Raw genomic sequence first — 15882 nt, forward strand, 5'->3', positions numbered from 1 at the left:
CACCACCAAAGATTCCTACGTGTAGCCCGTAGAACCCCAAAAGCAACGGGACGAGTTCTGGTCACATACTCGCTCAAAATGACGTCCTGGAATTCTCCTGGAACTCCCTCCCCTCTCAGCCTCTCAAGGTTTCCTCCAGCGTGTCGGTTCCCACAGACCAGACCTTTGGTCTGACACCTGACAGTCCAGATGCCACGCATGCTGCCGCGTGGCGGCGGTGTCACGGCTCGGGACAAGAGGAGGCCCCACGGTGCGGGCTGGGGCGCCAGGCACCGCGACGGGCGCTGAGGGTGGGGGTGATCCCCCGGACCGCCGCCGCGCTCCCAGAAAGGGGACAGAACAAGAGGCAAAAAACAAAAAAAACAAAAGCCTACGGCACCCGGTATTCCCGGGCGGGCTCCCATCCAAGTACTAACCAGGCCCGACCCTGCTTAGCTTCGGAGATCAGACGAGACCGGGCGCGTTCAGGCCGGCTTGGCCGGAGACGGTGGAGGGCGCCCCTGCCCCGCTCAAGAAGCCGAGCCTCTCTGCGCTTCCCCTCGCCGGCCGGGTCCGGCGGGCTCCGCGGGACTGGGGAGAGGGGCGGGGCGGCGTGGGGGGCTGTCCACACACACACACACACACACGCGTGCGCGCGCGCGCGAGATGGGCCTCCACGGGTGGACCCGCCAAGGTGGAGACCTTCCAGCCCCCCTCCTCTCCTCGCCTCGCCTCCTTCACCTACCCGCCCCCCACCCCCAGCGCGCCGCCGCTGCTGACTGCGCACGCGCGCGCGGGGCGCTCGACCTTTGCCCCCAGCCAGGGGCCGCCCTCCCCCACAAACCCTTTCAGCTGTGCCCCCCGCCCTGTGCGTGGGCTGCCGCCTATTCCCCAGGGCCAGGGCTGGGGCACAGCGCATGGGGGAGGGGAGCGAGTGTAGGGGCGTCTCTCGGGATGTGTCCCATGGGTGGGGTGGGGTGGGGTGGGGTGGGGTGGGGTGGGGTGGTTTGGGGGGCTCTGAAGAAATCAATCCCCTCTGTCTCCTCCCTCTGGAAAACCCCCAAGCCCTTGGAGAACTGCGGGCACCGCTACCGTGGGGGCCGGACCCTGCTCTGTGTCCTTCTCTGGCCCGGTCCAAGGGGCCTGGGCCTGGCCCGGGGTGGATTGGACCCCAACCACCCCGGGGTGTGGACTTGCTAAAAATCGGCGATTAGCTATTGGATTCGAGCTTCATCTGGGTCATTTCACTAATGAATGCACCGAAAAGAGTTTCCTAATACATCTGTGAGGGTGGCAACTGAAAGAGAAATTTAAAGCTGACAGAATAGGCGAGGAAAGGCACAGGAGATTTCCAAACCCAGTAAGGAAGCCTTTCCCGAAATGGAAGAAAGAAAGGAGCAAATGAAAACACCGGTAGCCCGCCGGGGTCAGAGTCTGCTCATTAGAGAAAGTACCCTGACCAGGTTCACCCGTGGGTGGGTGGCGAGCTAGCGGCATTCAGAAGAGCGAGGCCCACAGTCTGTGCAGAAGACACCTGCACTCGGGCGTGTGTGGCGGCTCGATTCACAAGCAGCTCAGATGTTAAACCAAGGAGAAGCCAGGGAGTTCCCAACGCCCCAGGTGTCCTCAGCCCACGACTGGCTGCTGTGAAAATGCGAAGCCCGGGTCCCGGTCTCAGAGCAGGACAACCAGGAGGTGTGATGTACACCCCGGGGTTCCCAGGAGGATCAGGCTGAAGCTTGGACTTGGCCTCAAAGTGTCCCCTCGCCTGGCCACCCCCTTCCCCTTCCTGCTCCTCTACTCCTGGTGCCCCTCCACCCAGGGGCCAGACCTTAAACAGTCACCCGCAAGAGAATCCTGGTCCCAAAGAAGCCTTCTGGGGGACCCGTGCTGAGAGAGGTTGTGGGCATGGCCCGCTGGGGCTCTGCCCGACCCAGGTCTGGGAGATGCAACCTCCCAGCTCTGGGTCCCTGCAGGAAGTGTCGGCAAGAACAGGGCCAGTCCTCCAAAGGCCCAGGTGCAGGGAGCCCAGGCCAAGCAGCCTGTGGAAGAAGCCACATGCCGTGCCACCCCGGGAACACGACTGTAGGTCACGGCCCCTGCCACCTCCTCCTCCTCCTCCTCCTCCTCCTGCTCCTCCTCCTCTCCCCGACATGGAGCAGGGCTCAGAGACACCTCAGACGCTGCTAGCAAAGTCCAAAGGGCATCGGTTGCTCCTCCAAAGCGCACCCCCGACCCCCAGCAGGCCGCGTTGTCCAGCCAGCCCCTGGGCCTCCCCGGGGTGCCCGGCACAAAAGTGCAGACACCCACCTGACTGGCAATATCAGCTTGAGGACGTTTCTGCCACTCTAAGGACCCGCAGGCCAGCTGGGCCTCCGGGCAGGCAGGACAGAGAGCCCCGGAATCCGACGCGGCGGAGAGCTGGGTGTACGTCCCCACCAGGAGGCGGTCCCCACCTCCACGGCTCTCCCCTCGCGGGGAGCGGCAGCCGCAGGGCCTCAGAGAAGACACCAGGCTGGGCCCCCGCGGCACAGTGGGGGCACGTGCCCCGCGCGAGACTGCTGCGGCCGCCCTGCTGCCGGGTTCCTGGAGGGCTTCCTGGAAGCAGCGTCCACACCAAGCCCTTGGAAGGCCCAGGCGACGGAGGAGCCCGAGGTGGGGAGGAGCGAGTCAGGCAGGGGCCAAGGTGATGGGCCGGGCGGGGAGGAGCGTGTCACGCAGGGGCAGAGGACGGTGACAGGCCGGGCGGGAAGGAGCCGGTCAGGCAGGGGACCAGGACAGTGACGGGCCTGGCGGGGGAGGAGCGCCTCAGGCTGGGGCAGAGGAGACTGGGCTGGGTAGGGGTCAGGGTTACAGTTAGGGCGCCATTCACAATCGCAAAGATGTGGAAGCGCCCCGAGTGCCCATCGATCCACGGGTGCATTAATGAAATGTGGCGCGTGGACACCACGGAGTGCCGTTCAGCTATGAGGAACAGCGGTGAGAGGGCACCTCTCGTGTTCTCCCGGCCAGAGCTGGAACCCGTTCCAGTAAGCCAAGTGTCCCAAGAACGGACACAAGAGCGCCACGTGCGCGCGCTCGCCGGCAGATTGGTAGGAACCGATGGACACCTAAGTGGACACAGAGGAATCGCCTTCATCGGGTGGGTGTCGGGCGGGCGTGGGGAGGGGATGGGCGTGCACATCCATTAGGAATGGGGTGGGTGCGCACCAACCGGGGCATGGGCGCACTTGAAGCTCTGACCCGAGGGGGGAGGCGGGGACAGGGCGATGCAGCTGACCTTAACATTGGTACCCCCACCATACGCTGGGAGAAAATGAGAAATAAATGAATCAGAAAACGGGGGGGAGGGGGGCACGGGCAATACATGTCACCTCAATACGTGGACTCCCATGATCTGCTCGGAGAGAGAGAGAAAAGGAAATGTAATCATAGAGATAAGAGACACCTTTTCAGAAAATGAATCCGAAAAGAAAAGTAAAATGAGGCCTGTGGAGCAGGTCTGCGTGTGACTCCGGATCCCCCAACATCCAGTGCCACCACCAAAGATTCCTACGTGTAGCCCGTAGAACCCCAAAAGCAACGGGACGAGTTCTGGTCACATACTCGCTCAAAATGACGTCCTGGAATTCTCCTGGAACTCCCTCCCCTCTCAGCCTCTCAAGGTTTCCTCCAGCGTGTCGGTTCCCACAGACCAGACCTTTGGTCTGACACCTGACAGTCCAGATGCCACGCATGCTGCCGCGTGGCGGCGGTGTCACGGCTCGGGACAAGAGGAGGCCCCACGGTGCGGGCTGGGGCGCCAGGCACCGCGACGGGCGCTGAGGGTGGGGGTGATCCCCCGGACCGCCGCCGCGCTCCCAGAAAGGGGACAGAACAAGAGGCAAAAAACAAAAAAAACAAAAGCCTACGGCACCCGGTATTCCCGGGCGGGCTCCCATCCAAGTACTAACCAGGCCCCACCCTGCTTAGCTTCGGAGATCAGACGAGACCGGGCGCGTTCAGGCCGGCTTGGCCGGAGACGGTGGAGGGCGCCCCTGCCCCGCTCAAGAAGCCGAGCCTCTCTGCGCTTCCCCTCGCCGGCCGGGTCCGGCGGGCTCCGCGGGACTGGGGAGAGGGGCGGGGCGGCGTGGGGGCTGTCCACACACACACACACACACACACACACACGCGTGCGCGCGCGCGCGAGATGGGCCTCCACGGGTGGACCCGCCAAGGTGGAGACCTTCCAGCCCCCCTCCTCTCCTCGCCTCGCCTCCTTCACCTACCCGCCCCCCACCCCCAGCGCGCCGCCGCTGCTGACTGCGCACGCGCGCGCGCGCGCGGGGCGCTCGACCTTTGCCCCCAGCCAGGGGCCGCCCTCCCCCACAAACCCTTTCAGCTGTGCCCCCCGCCCTGTGCGTGGGCTGCCGCCTATTCCCCAGGGCCAGGGCTGGGGCACAGCGCATGGGGGAGGGGAGCGAGTGTAGGGGCGTCTCTCGGGATGTGTCCCATGGGTGGGGTGGGGTGGGGTGGGGTGGGGTGGGGTGGGGTGGTTTGGGGGGCTCTGAAGAAATCAATCCCCTCTGTCTCCTCCCTCTGGAAAACCCCCAAGCCCTTGGAGAACTGCGGGCACCGCTACCGTGGGGGCCGGACCCTGCTCTGTGTCCTTCTCTGGCCCGGTCCAAGGGGCCTGGGCCTGGCCCGGGGTGGATTGGACCCCAACCACCCCGGGGTGTGGACTTGCTAAAAATCGGCGATTAGCTATTGGATTCGAGCTTCATCTGGGTCATTTCACTAATGAATGCACCGAAAAGAGTTTCCTAATACATCTGTGAGGGTGGCAACTGAAAGAGAAATTTAAAGCTGACAGAATAGGCGAGGAAAGGCACAGGAGATTTCCAAACCCAGTAAGGAAGCCTTTCCCGAAATGGAAGAAAGAAAGGAGCAAATGAAAACACCGGTAGCCCGCCGGGGTCAGAGTCTGCTCATTAGAGAAAGTACCCTGACCAGGTTCACCCGTGGGTGGGTGGCGAGCTAGCGGCATTCAGAAGAGCGAGGCCCACAGTCTGTGCAGAAGACACCTGCACTCGGGCGTGTGTGGCGGCTCGATTCACAAGCAGCTCAGATGTTAAACCAAGGAGAAGCCAGGGAGTTCCCAACGCCCCAGGTGTCCTCAGCCCACGACTGGCTGCTGTGAAAATGCGAAGCCCGGGTCCCGGTCTCAGAGCAGGACAACCAGGAGGTGTGATGTACACCCCGGGGTTCCCAGGAGGATCAGGCTGAAGCTTGGACTTGGCCTCAAAGTGTCCCCTCGCCTGGCCACCCCCTTCCCCTTCCTGCTCCTCTACTCCTGGTGCCCCTCCACCCAGGGGCCAGACCTTAAACAGTCACCCGCAAGAGAATCCTGGTCCCAAAGAAGCCTTCTGGGGGACCCGTGCTGAGAGAGGTTGTGGGCATGGCCCGCTGGGGCTCTGCCCGACCCAGGTCTGGGAGATGCAACCTCCCAGCTCTGGGTCCCTGCAGGAAGTGTCGGCAAGAACAGGGCCAGTCCTCCAAAGGCCCAGGTGCAGGGAGCCCAGGCCAAGCAGCCTGTGGAAGAAGCCACATGCCGTGCCACCCCGGGAACACGACTGTAGGTCACGGCCCCTGCCACCTCCTCCTCCTCCTCCTCCTCCTCCTGCTCCTCCTCCTCTCCCCGACATGGAGCAGGGCTCAGAGACACCTCAGACGCTGCTAGCAAAGTCCAAAGGGCATCGGTTGCTCCTCCAAAGCGCACCCCCGACCCCCAGCAGGCCGCGTTGTCCAGCCAGCCCCTGGGCCTCCCCGGGGTGCCCGGCACAAAAGTGCAGACACCCACCTGACTGGCAATATCAGCTTGAGGACGTTTCTGCCACTCTAAGGACCCGCAGGCCAGCTGGGCCTCCGGGCAGGCAGGACAGAGAGCCCCGGAATCCGACGCGGCGGAGAGCTGGGTGTACGTCCCCACCAGGAGGCGGTCCCCACCTCCACGGCTCTCCCCTCGCGGGGAGCGGCAGCCGCAGGGCCTCAGAGAAGACACCAGGCTGGGCCCCCGCGGCACAGTGGGGGCACGTGCCCCGCGCGAGACTGCTGCGGCCGCCCTGCTGCCGGGTTCCTGGAGGGCTTCCTGGAAGCAGCGTCCACACCAAGCCCTTGGAAGGCCCAGGCGACGGAGGAGCCCGAGGTGGGGAGGAGCGAGTCAGGCAGGGGCCAAGGTGATGGGCCGGGCGGGGAGGAGCGTGTCACGCAGGGGCAGAGGACGGTGACAGGCCGGGCGGGAAGGAGCCGGTCAGGCAGGGGACCAGGACAGTGACGGGCCTGGCGGGGGAGGAGCGCCTCAGGCTGGGGCAGAGGAGACTGGGCTGGGTAGGGGTCAGGGTTACAGTTAGGGCGCCATTCACAATCGCAAAGATGTGGAAGCGCCCCGAGTGCCCATCGATCCACGGGTGCATTAATGAAATGTGGCGCGTGGACACCACGGAGTGCCGTTCAGCTATGAGGAACAGCGGTGAGAGGGCACCTCTCGTGTTCTCCCGGCCAGAGCTGGAACCCGTTCCAGTAAGCCAAGTGTCCCAAGAACGGACACAAGAGCGCCACGTGCGCGCGCTCGCCGGCAGATTGGTAGGAACCGATGGACACCTAAGTGGACACAGAGGAATCGCCTTCATCGGGTGGGTGTCGGGCGGGCGTGGGGAGGGGATGGGCGTGCACATCCATTAGGAATGGGGTGGGTGCGCACCAACCGGGGCATGGGCGCACTTGAAGCTCTGACCCGAGGGGGGAGGCGGGGACAGGGCGATGCAGCTGACCTTAACATTGGTACCCCCACCATACGCTGGGAGAAAATGAGAAATAAATGAATCAGAAAACGGGGGGGAGGGGGGCACGGGCAATACATGTCACCTCAATACGTGGACTCCCATGATCTGCTCGGAGAGAGAGAGAAAAGGAAATGTAATCATAGAGATAAGAGACACCTTTTCAGAAAATGAATCCGAAAAGAAAAGTAAAATGAGGCCTGTGGAGCAGGTCTGCGTGTGACTCCGGATCCCCCAACATCCAGTGCCACCACCAAAGATTCCTATGTGTAGCCCGTAGAACCCCAAAAGCAACGGGACGAGTTCTGGTCACATACTCGCTCAAAATGACGTCCTGGAATTCTCCTGGAACTCCCTCCCCTCTCAGCCTCTCAAGGTTTCCTCCAGCGTGTCGGTTCCCACAGACCAGACCTTTGGTCTGACACCTGACAGTCCAGATGCCACGCATGCTGCCGCGTGGCGGCGGTGTCACGGCTCGGGACAAGAGGAGGCCCCACGGTGCGGGCTGGGGCGCCAGGCACCGCGACGGGCGCTGAGGGTGGGGGTGATCCCCCGGACCGCCGCCGCGCTCCCAGAAAGGGGACAGAACAAGAGGCAAAAAACAAAAAAAACAAAAGCCTACGGCACCCGGTATTCCCGGGCGGGCTCCCATCCAAGTACTAACCAGGCCCGACCCTGCTTAGCTTCGGAGATCAGACGAGACCGGGCGCGTTCAGGCCGGCTTGGCCGGAGACGGTGGAGGGCGCCCCTGCCCCGCTCAAGAAGCCGAGCCTCTCTGCGCTTCCCCTCGCCGGCCGGGTCCGGCGGGCTCCGCGGGACTGGGGAGAGGGGCGGGGCGGCGTGGGGGCTGTCCACACACACACACACACACACACACACACGCGTGCGCGCGCGCGCGAGATGGGCCTCCACGGGTGGACCCGCCAAGGTGGAGACCTTCCAGCCCCCCTCCTCTCCTCGCCTCGCCTCCTTCACCTACCCGCCCCCCACCCCCAGCGCGCCGCCGCTGCTGACTGCGCACGCGCGCGCGGGGCGCTCGACCTTTGCCCCCAGCCAGGGGCCGCCCTCCCCCACAAACCCTTTCAGCTGTGCCCCCCGCCCTGTGCGTGGGCTGCCGCCTATTCCCCAGGGCCAGGGCTGGGGCACAGCGCATGGGGGAGGGGAGCGAGTGTAGGGGCGTCTCTCGGGATGTGTCCCATGGGTGGGGTGGGGTGGGGTGGGGTGGGGTGGGGTGGTTTGGGGGGCTCTGAAGAAATCAATCCCCTCTGTCTCCTCCCTCTGGAAAACCCCCAAGCCCTTGGAGAACTGCGGGCACCGCTACCGTGGGGGCCGGACCCTGCTCTGTGTCCTTCTCTGGCCCGGTCCAAGGGGCCTGGGCCTGGCCCGGGGTGGATTGGACCCCAACCACCCCGGGGTGTGGACTTGCTAAAAATCGGCGATGAGCTATTGGATTCGAGCTTCATCTGGGTCATTTCACTAATGAATGCTCCGAAAAGAGTTTCCTAATACATCTGTGAGGGTGGCAACTGAAAGAGAAATTTAAAGCTGACAGAATAGGCGAGGAAAGGCACAGGAGATTTCCAAACCCAGTAAGGAAGCCTTTCCCGAAATGGAAGAAAGAAAGGAGCAAATGAAAACACCGGTAGCCCGCCGGGGTCAGAGTCTGCTCCTTAGAGAAAGTACCCTGACCAGGTTCACCCGTGGGTGGGTGGCGAGCTAGCGGCATTCAGAAGAGCGAGGCCCGCAGTCTGTGCAGAAGACACCTGCACTCGGGCGTGTGTGGCGGCACGATTCACAAGCAGCTCAGATGTTAAACCAAGGAGAAGCCAGGGAGTTCCCAACGCCCCAGGTGTCCTCAGCCCACGACTGGCTGCTGTGAAAATGCGAAGCCCGGGTCCCGGTCTCAGAGCAGGACAACCAGGAGGTGTGATGTACACCCCGGGGTTCCCAGGAGGATCAGGCTGAAGCTTGGACTTGGCCTCAAAGTGTCCCCTCGCCTGGCCACCCCCTTCCCCTTCCTGCTCCTCTACTCCTGGTGCCCCTCCACCCAGGGGCCAGACCTTAAACAGTCACCCGCAAGAGAATCCTGGTCCCAAAGAAGCCTTCTGGGGGACCCGTGCTGAGAGAGGTTGTGGGCATGGCCCGCTGGGGCTCTGCCCGACCCAGGTCTGGGAGATGCAACCTCCCAGCTCTGGGTCCCTGCAGGAAGTGTCGGCAAGAACAGGGCCAGTCCTCCAAAGGCCCAGGTGCAGGGAGCCCAGGCCAAGCAGCCTGTGGAAGAAGCCACATGCCGTGCCACCCCGGGAACACGACTGTAGGTCACGGCCCCTGCCACCTCCTCCTCCTCCTCCTCCTCCTCCTGCTCCTCCTCCTCTCCCCGACATGGAGCAGGGCTCAGAGACACCTCAGACGCTGCTAGCAAAGTCCAAAGGGCATCGGTTGCTCCTCCAAAGCGCACCCCCGACCCCCAGCAGGCCGCGTTGTCCAGCCAGCCCCTGGGCCTCCCCGGGGTGCCCGGCACAAAAGTGCAGACACCCACCTGACTGGCAATATCAGCTTGAGGACGTTTCTGCCACTCTAAGGACCCGCAGGCCAGCTGGGCCTCCGGGCAGGCAGGACAGAGAGCCCCGGAATCCGACGCGGCGGAGAGCTGGGTGTACGTCCCCACCAGGAGGCGGTCCCCACCTCCACGGCTCTCCCCTCGCGGGGAGCGGCAGCCGCAGGGCCTCAGAGAAGACACCAGGCTGGGCCCCCGCGGCACAGTGGGGGCACGTGCCCCGCGCGAGACTGCTGCGGCCGCCCTGCTGCCGGGTTCCTGGAGGGCTTCCTGGAAGCAGCGTCCACACCAAGCCCTTGGAAGGCCCAGGCGACGGAGGAGCCCGAGGTGGGGAGGAGCGAGTCAGGCAGGGGCCAAGGTGATGGGCCGGGCGGGGAGGAGCGTGTCACGCAGGGGCAGAGGACGGTGACAGGCCGGGCGGGAAGGAGCCGGTCAGGCAGGGGACCAGGACAGTGACGGGCCTGGCGGGGGAGGAGCGCCTCAGGCTGGGGCAGAGGAGACTGGGCTGGGTAGGGGTCAGGGTTACAGTTAGGGCGCCATTCACAATCGCAAAGATGTGGAAGCGCCCCGAGTGCCCATCGATCCACGGGTGCATTAATGAAATGTGGCGCGTGGACACCACGGAGTGCCGTTCAGCTATGAGGAACAGCGGTGAGAGGGCACCTCTCGTGTTCTCCCGGCCAGAGCTGGAACCCGTTCCAGTAAGCCAAGTGTCCCAAGAACGGACACAAGAGCGCCACGTGCGCGCGCTCGCCGGCAGATTGGTAGGAACCGATGGACACCTAAGTGGACACAGAGGAATCGCCTTCATCGGGTGGGTGTCGGGCGGGCGTGGGGAGGGGATGGGCGTGCACATCCATTAGGAATGGGGTGGGTGCGCACCAACCGGGGCATGGGCGCACTTGAAGCTCTGACCCGAGGGGGGAGGCGGGGACAGGGCGATGCAGCTGACCTTAACATTGGTACCCCCACCATACGCTGGGAGAAAATGAGAAATAAATGAATCAGAAAACGGGGGGGAGGGGGGCACGGGCAATACATGTCACCTCAATACGTGGACTCCCATGATCTGCTCGGAGAGAGAGAGAAAAGGAAATGTAATCATAGAGATAAGAGACACCTTTTCAGAAAATGAATCCGAAAAGAAAAGTAAAATGAGGCCTGTGGAGCAGGTCTGCGTGTGACTCCGGATCCCCCAACATCCAGTGCCACCACCAAAGATTCCTACGTGTAGCCCGTAGAACCCCAAAAGCAACGGGACGAGTTCTGGTCACATACTCGCTCAAAATGACGTCCTGGAATTCTCCTGGAACTCCCTCCCCTCTCAGCCTCTCAAGGTTTCCTCCAGCGTGTCGGTTCCCACAGACCAGACCTTTGGTCTGACACCTGACAGTCCAGATGCCACGCATGCTGCCGCGTGGCGGCGGTGTCACGGCTCGGGACAAGAGGAGGCCCCACGGTGCGGGCTGGGGCGCCAGGCACCGCGACGGGCGCTGAGGGTGGGGGTGATCCCCCGGACCGCCGCCGCGCTCCCAGAAAGGGGACAGAACAAGAGGCAAAAAACAAAAAAAACAAAAGCCTACGGCACCCGGTATTCCCGGGCGGGCTCCCATCCAAGTACTAACCAGGCCCGACCCTGCTTAGCTTCGGAGATCAGACGAGACCGGGCGCGTTCAGGCCGGCTTGGCCGGAGACGGTGGAGGGCGCCCCTGCCCCGCTCAAGAAGCCGAGCCTCTCTGCGCTTCCCCTCGCCGGCCGGGTCCGGCGGGCTCCGCGGGACTGGGGAGAGGGGCGGGGCGGCGTGGGGGGCTGTCCACACACACACACACACACACGCGTGCGCGCGCGCGCGAGATGGGCCTCCACGGGTGGACCCGCCAAGGTGGAGACCTTCCAGCCCCCCTCCTCTCCTCGCCTCGCCTCCTTCACCTACCCGCCCCCCACCCCCAGCGCGCCGCCGCTGCTGACTGCGCACGCGCGCGCGGGGCGCTCGACCTTTGCCCCCAGCCAGGGGCCGCCCTCCCCCACAAACCCTTTCAGCTGTGCCCCCCGCCCTGTGCGTGGGCTGCCGCCTATTCCCCAGGGCCAGGGCTGGGGCACAGCGCATGGGGGAGGGGAGCGAGTGTAGGGGCGTCTCTCGGGATGTGTCCCATGGGTGGGGTGGGGTGGGGTGGGGTGGGGTGGGGTGGGGTGGTTTGGGGGGCTCTGAAGAAATCAATCCCCTCTGTCTCCTCCCTCTGGAAAACCCCCAAGCCCTTGGAGAACTGCGGGCACCGCTACCGTGGGGGCCGGACCCTGCTCTGTGTCCTTCTCTGGCCCGGTCCAAGGGGCCTGGGCCTGGCCCGGGGTGGATTGGACCCCAACCACCCCGGGGTGTGGACTTGCTAAAAATCGGCGATTAGCTATTGGATTCGAGCTTCATCTGGGTCATTTCACTAATGAATGCACCGAAAAGAGTTTCCTAATACATCTGTGAGGGTGGCAACTGAAAGAGAAATTTAAAGCTGACAGAATAGGCGAGGAAAGGCACAGGAGATTTCCAAACCCAGTAAGGAAGCCTTTCCCGAAATGGAAGAAAGAAAGGAGCAAATGAAAACACCGGTAGCCCGCCGGGGTCAGAGTCTGCTCATTAGAGAAAGTACCCTGACCAGGTTCACCCGTGGGTGGGTGGCGAGCTAGCGGCATTCAGAAGAGCGAGGCCCACAGTCTGTGCAGAAGACACCTGCACTCGGGCGTGTGTGGCGGCTCGATTCACAAGCAGCTCAGATGTTAAACCAAGGAGAAGCCAGGGAGTTCCCAACGCCCCAGGTGTCCTCAGCCCACGACTGGCTGCTGTGAAAATGCGAAGCCCGGGTCCCGGTCTCAGAGCAGGACAACCAGGAGGTGTGATGTACACCCCGGGGTTCCCAGGAGGATCAGGCTGAAGCTTGGACTTGGCCTCAAAGTGTCCCCTCGCCTGGCCACCCCCTTCCCCTTCCTGCTCCTCTACTCCTGGTGCCCCTCCACCCAGGGGCCAGACCTTAAACAGTCACCCGCAAGAGAATCCTGGTCCCAAAGAAGCCTTCTGGGGGACCCGTGCTGAGAGAGGTTGTGGGCATGGCCCGCTGGGGCTCTGCCCGACCCAGGTCTGGGAGATGCAACCTCCCAGCTCTGGGTCCCTGCAGGAAGTGTCGGCAAGAACAGGGCCAGTCCTCCAAAGGCCCAGGTGCAGGGAGCCCAGGCCAAGCAGCCTGTGGAAGAAGCCACATGCCGTGCCACCCCGGGAACACGACTGTAGGTCACGGCCCCTGCCACCTCCTCCTCCTCCTCCTCCTCCTCCTGCTCCTCCTCCTCTCCCCGACATGGAGCAGGGCTCAGAGACACCTCAGACGCTGCTAGCAAAGTCCAAAGGGCATCGGTTGCTCCTCCAAAGCGCACCCCCGACCCCCAGCAGGCCGCGTTGTCCAGCCAGCCCCTGGGCCTCCCCGGGGTGCCCGGCACAAAAGTGCAGACACCCACCTGACTGGCAATATCAGCTTGAGGACGTTTCTGCCACTCTAAGGACCCGCAGGCCAGCTGGGCCTCCGGGCAGGCAGGACAGAGAGCCCCGGAATCCGACGCGGCGGAGAGCTGGGTGTACGTCCCCACCAGGAGGCGGTCCCCACCTCCACGGCTCTCCCCTCGCGGGGAGCGGCAGCCGCAGGGCCTCAGAGAAGACACCAGGCTGGGCCCCCGCGGCACAGTGGGGGCACGTGCCCCGCGCGAGACTGCTGCGGCCGCCCTGCTGCCGGGTTCCTGGAGGGCTTCCTGGAAGCAGCGTCCACACCAAGCCCTTGGAAGGCCCAGGCGACGGAGGAGCCCGAGGTGGGGAGGAGCGAGTCAGGCAGGGGCCAAGGTGATGGGCCGGGCGGGGAGGAGCGTGTCACGCAGGGGCAGAGGACGGTGACAGGCCGGGCGGGAAGGAGCCGGTCAGGCAGGGGACCAGGACAGTGACGGGCCTGGCGGGGGAGGAGCGCCTCAGGCTGGGGCAGAGGAGACTGGGCTGGGTAGGGGTCAGGGTTACAGTTAGGGCGCCATTCACAATCGCAAAGATGTGGAAGCGCCCCGAGTGCCCATCGATCCACGGGTGCATTAATGAAATGTGGCGCGTGGACACCACGGAGTGCCGTTCAGCTATGAGGAACAGCGGTGAGAGGGCACCTCTCGTGTTCTCCCGGCCAGAGCTGGAACCCGTTCCAGTAAGCCAAGTGTCCCAAGAACGGACACAAGAGCGCCACGTGCGCGCGCTCGCCGGCAGATTGGTAGGAACCGATGGACACCTAAGTGGACACAGAGGAATCGCCTTCATCGGGTGGGTGTCGGGCGGGCGTGGGGAGGGGATGGGCGTGCACATCCATTAGGAATGGGGTGGGTGCGCACCAACCGGGGCATGGGCGCACTTGAAGCTCTGACCCGAGGGGGGAGGCGGGGACAGGGCGATGCAGCTGACCTTAACATTGGTACCCCCACCATACGCTGGGAGAAAATGAGAAATAAATGAATCAGAAAACGGGGGGGAGGGGGGCACGGGCAATACATGTCACCTCAATACGTGGACTCCCATGATCTGCTCGGAGAGAGAGAGAAAAGGAAATGTAATCATAGAGATAAGAGACACCTTTTCAGAAAATGAATCCGAAAAGAAAAGTAAAATGAGGCCTGTGGAGCAGGTCTGCGTGTGACTCCGGATCCCCCAACATCCAGTGCCACCACCAAAGATTCCTACGTGTAGCCCGTAGAACCCCAAAAGCAACGGGACGAGTTCTGGTCACATACTCGCTCAAAATGACGTCCTGGAATTCTCCTGGAACTCCCTCCCCTCTCAGCCTCTCAAGGTTTCCTCCAGCGTGTCGGTTCCCACAGACCAGACCTTTGGTCTGACACCTGACAGTCCAGATGCCACGCATGCTGCCGCGTGGCGGCGGTGTCACGGCTCGGGACAAGAGGAGGCCCCACGGTGCGGGCTGGGGCGCCAGGCACCGCGACGGGCGCTGAGGGTGGGGGTGATCCCCCGGACCGCCGCCGCGCTCCCAGAAAGGGGACAGAACAAGAGGCAAAAAACAAAAAAAACAAAAGCCTACGGCACCCGGTATTCCCGGGCGGGCTCCCATCCAAGTACTAACCAGGCCCCACCCTGCTTAGCTTCGGAGATCAGACGAGACCGGGCGCGTTCAGGCCGGCTTGGCCGGAGACGGTGGAGGGCGCCCCTGCCCCGCTCAAGAAGCCGAGCCTCTCTGCGCTTCCCCTCGCCGGCCGGGTCCGGCGGGCTCCGCGGGACTGGGGAGAGGGGCGGGGCGGCGTGGGGGCTGTCCACACACACACACACACACACACACACACGCGTGCGCGCGCGCGCGAGATGGGCCTCCACGGGTGGACCCGCCAAGGTGGAGACCTTCCAGCCCCCCTCCTCTCCTCGCCTCGCCTCCTTCACCTACCCGCCCCCCACCCCCAGCGCGCCGCCGCTGCTGACTGCGCACGCGCGCGCGCGCGCGCGGGGCGCTCGACCTTTGCCCCCAGCCAGGGGCCGCCCTCCCCCACAAACCCTTTCAGCTGTGCCCCCCGCCCTGTGCGTGGGCTGCCGCCTATTCCCCAGGGCCAGGGCTGGGGCACAGCGCATGGGGGAGGGGAGCGAGTGTAGGGGCGTCTCTCGGGATGTGTCCCATGGGTGGGGTGGGGTGGGGTGGGGTGGGGTGGGGTGGGGTGGTTTGGGGGGCTCTGAAGAAATCAATCCCCTCTGTCTCCTCCCTCTGGAAAACCCCCAAGCCCTTGGAGAACTGCGGGCACCGCTACCGTGGGGGCCGGACCCTGCTCTGTGTCCTTCTCTGGCCCGGTCCAAGGGGCCTGGGCCTGGCCCGGGGTGGATTGGACCCCAACCACCCCGGGGTGTGGACTTGCTAAAAATCGGCGATTAGCTATTGGATTCGAGCTTCATCTGGGTCATTTCACTAATGAATGCACCGAAAAGAGTTTCCTAATACATCTGTGAGGGTGGCAACTGAAAGAGAAATTTAAAGCTGACAGAATAGGCGAGGAAAGGCACAGGAGATTTCCAAACCCAGTAAGGAAGCCTTTCCCGAAATGGAAGAAAGAAAGGAGCAAATGAAAACACCGGTAGCCCGCCGGGGTCAGAGTCTGCTCATTAGAGAAAGTACCCTGACCAGGTTCACCCGTGGGTGGGTGGCGAGCTAGCGGCATTCAGAAGAGCGAGGCCCACAGTCTGTGCAGAAGACACCTGCACTCGGGCGTGTGTGGCGGCTCGATTCACAAGCAGCTCAGATGTTAAACCAAGGAGAAGCCAGGGAGTTCCCAACGCCCCAGGTGTCCTCAGCCCACGACTGGCTGCTGTGAAAATGCGAAGCCCGGGTCCCGGTCTCAGAGCAGGACAACCAGGAGGTGTGATGTACACCCCGGGGTTCCCAGGAGGATCAGGCTGAAGCTTGGACTTGGCCTCAAAGTGTCCCCTCGCCTGGCCACCCCCTTCCCCTTCCTGCTCCTCTACTCCTGGTG

At 63.7% G+C, this 15882-nt stretch overlaps 5 pseudogenes; all 5 read right to left on the minus strand.

The window, feature by feature from the left end:
- Positions 1 to 367: 367 nt before the first annotated feature.
- LOC142862855 (uncharacterized) lies at positions 368 to 486 on the minus strand (annotated as a pseudogene).
- A 3397-nt stretch (positions 487 to 3883) lies between these two features.
- Positions 3884 to 4002, minus strand: LOC142862882 (uncharacterized; annotated as a pseudogene).
- Positions 4003 to 7412: 3410 nt separating this feature from the next.
- On the minus strand, positions 7413 to 7531 carry LOC142862856 (uncharacterized; annotated as a pseudogene).
- A 3399-nt stretch (positions 7532 to 10930) lies between these two features.
- On the minus strand, positions 10931 to 11049 carry LOC142862857 (uncharacterized; annotated as a pseudogene).
- Positions 11050 to 14446: 3397 nt separating this feature from the next.
- Positions 14447 to 14565, minus strand: LOC142862883 (uncharacterized; annotated as a pseudogene).
- Positions 14566 to 15882: the final 1317 nt, after the last annotated feature.

This window comes from Microcebus murinus, chromosome 20, assembly GCF_040939455.1.
Source record: "Microcebus murinus isolate Inina chromosome 20, M.murinus_Inina_mat1.0, whole genome shotgun sequence".
Taxonomy (NCBI): Eukaryota; Metazoa; Chordata; class Mammalia; order Primates; family Cheirogaleidae; genus Microcebus; species Microcebus murinus.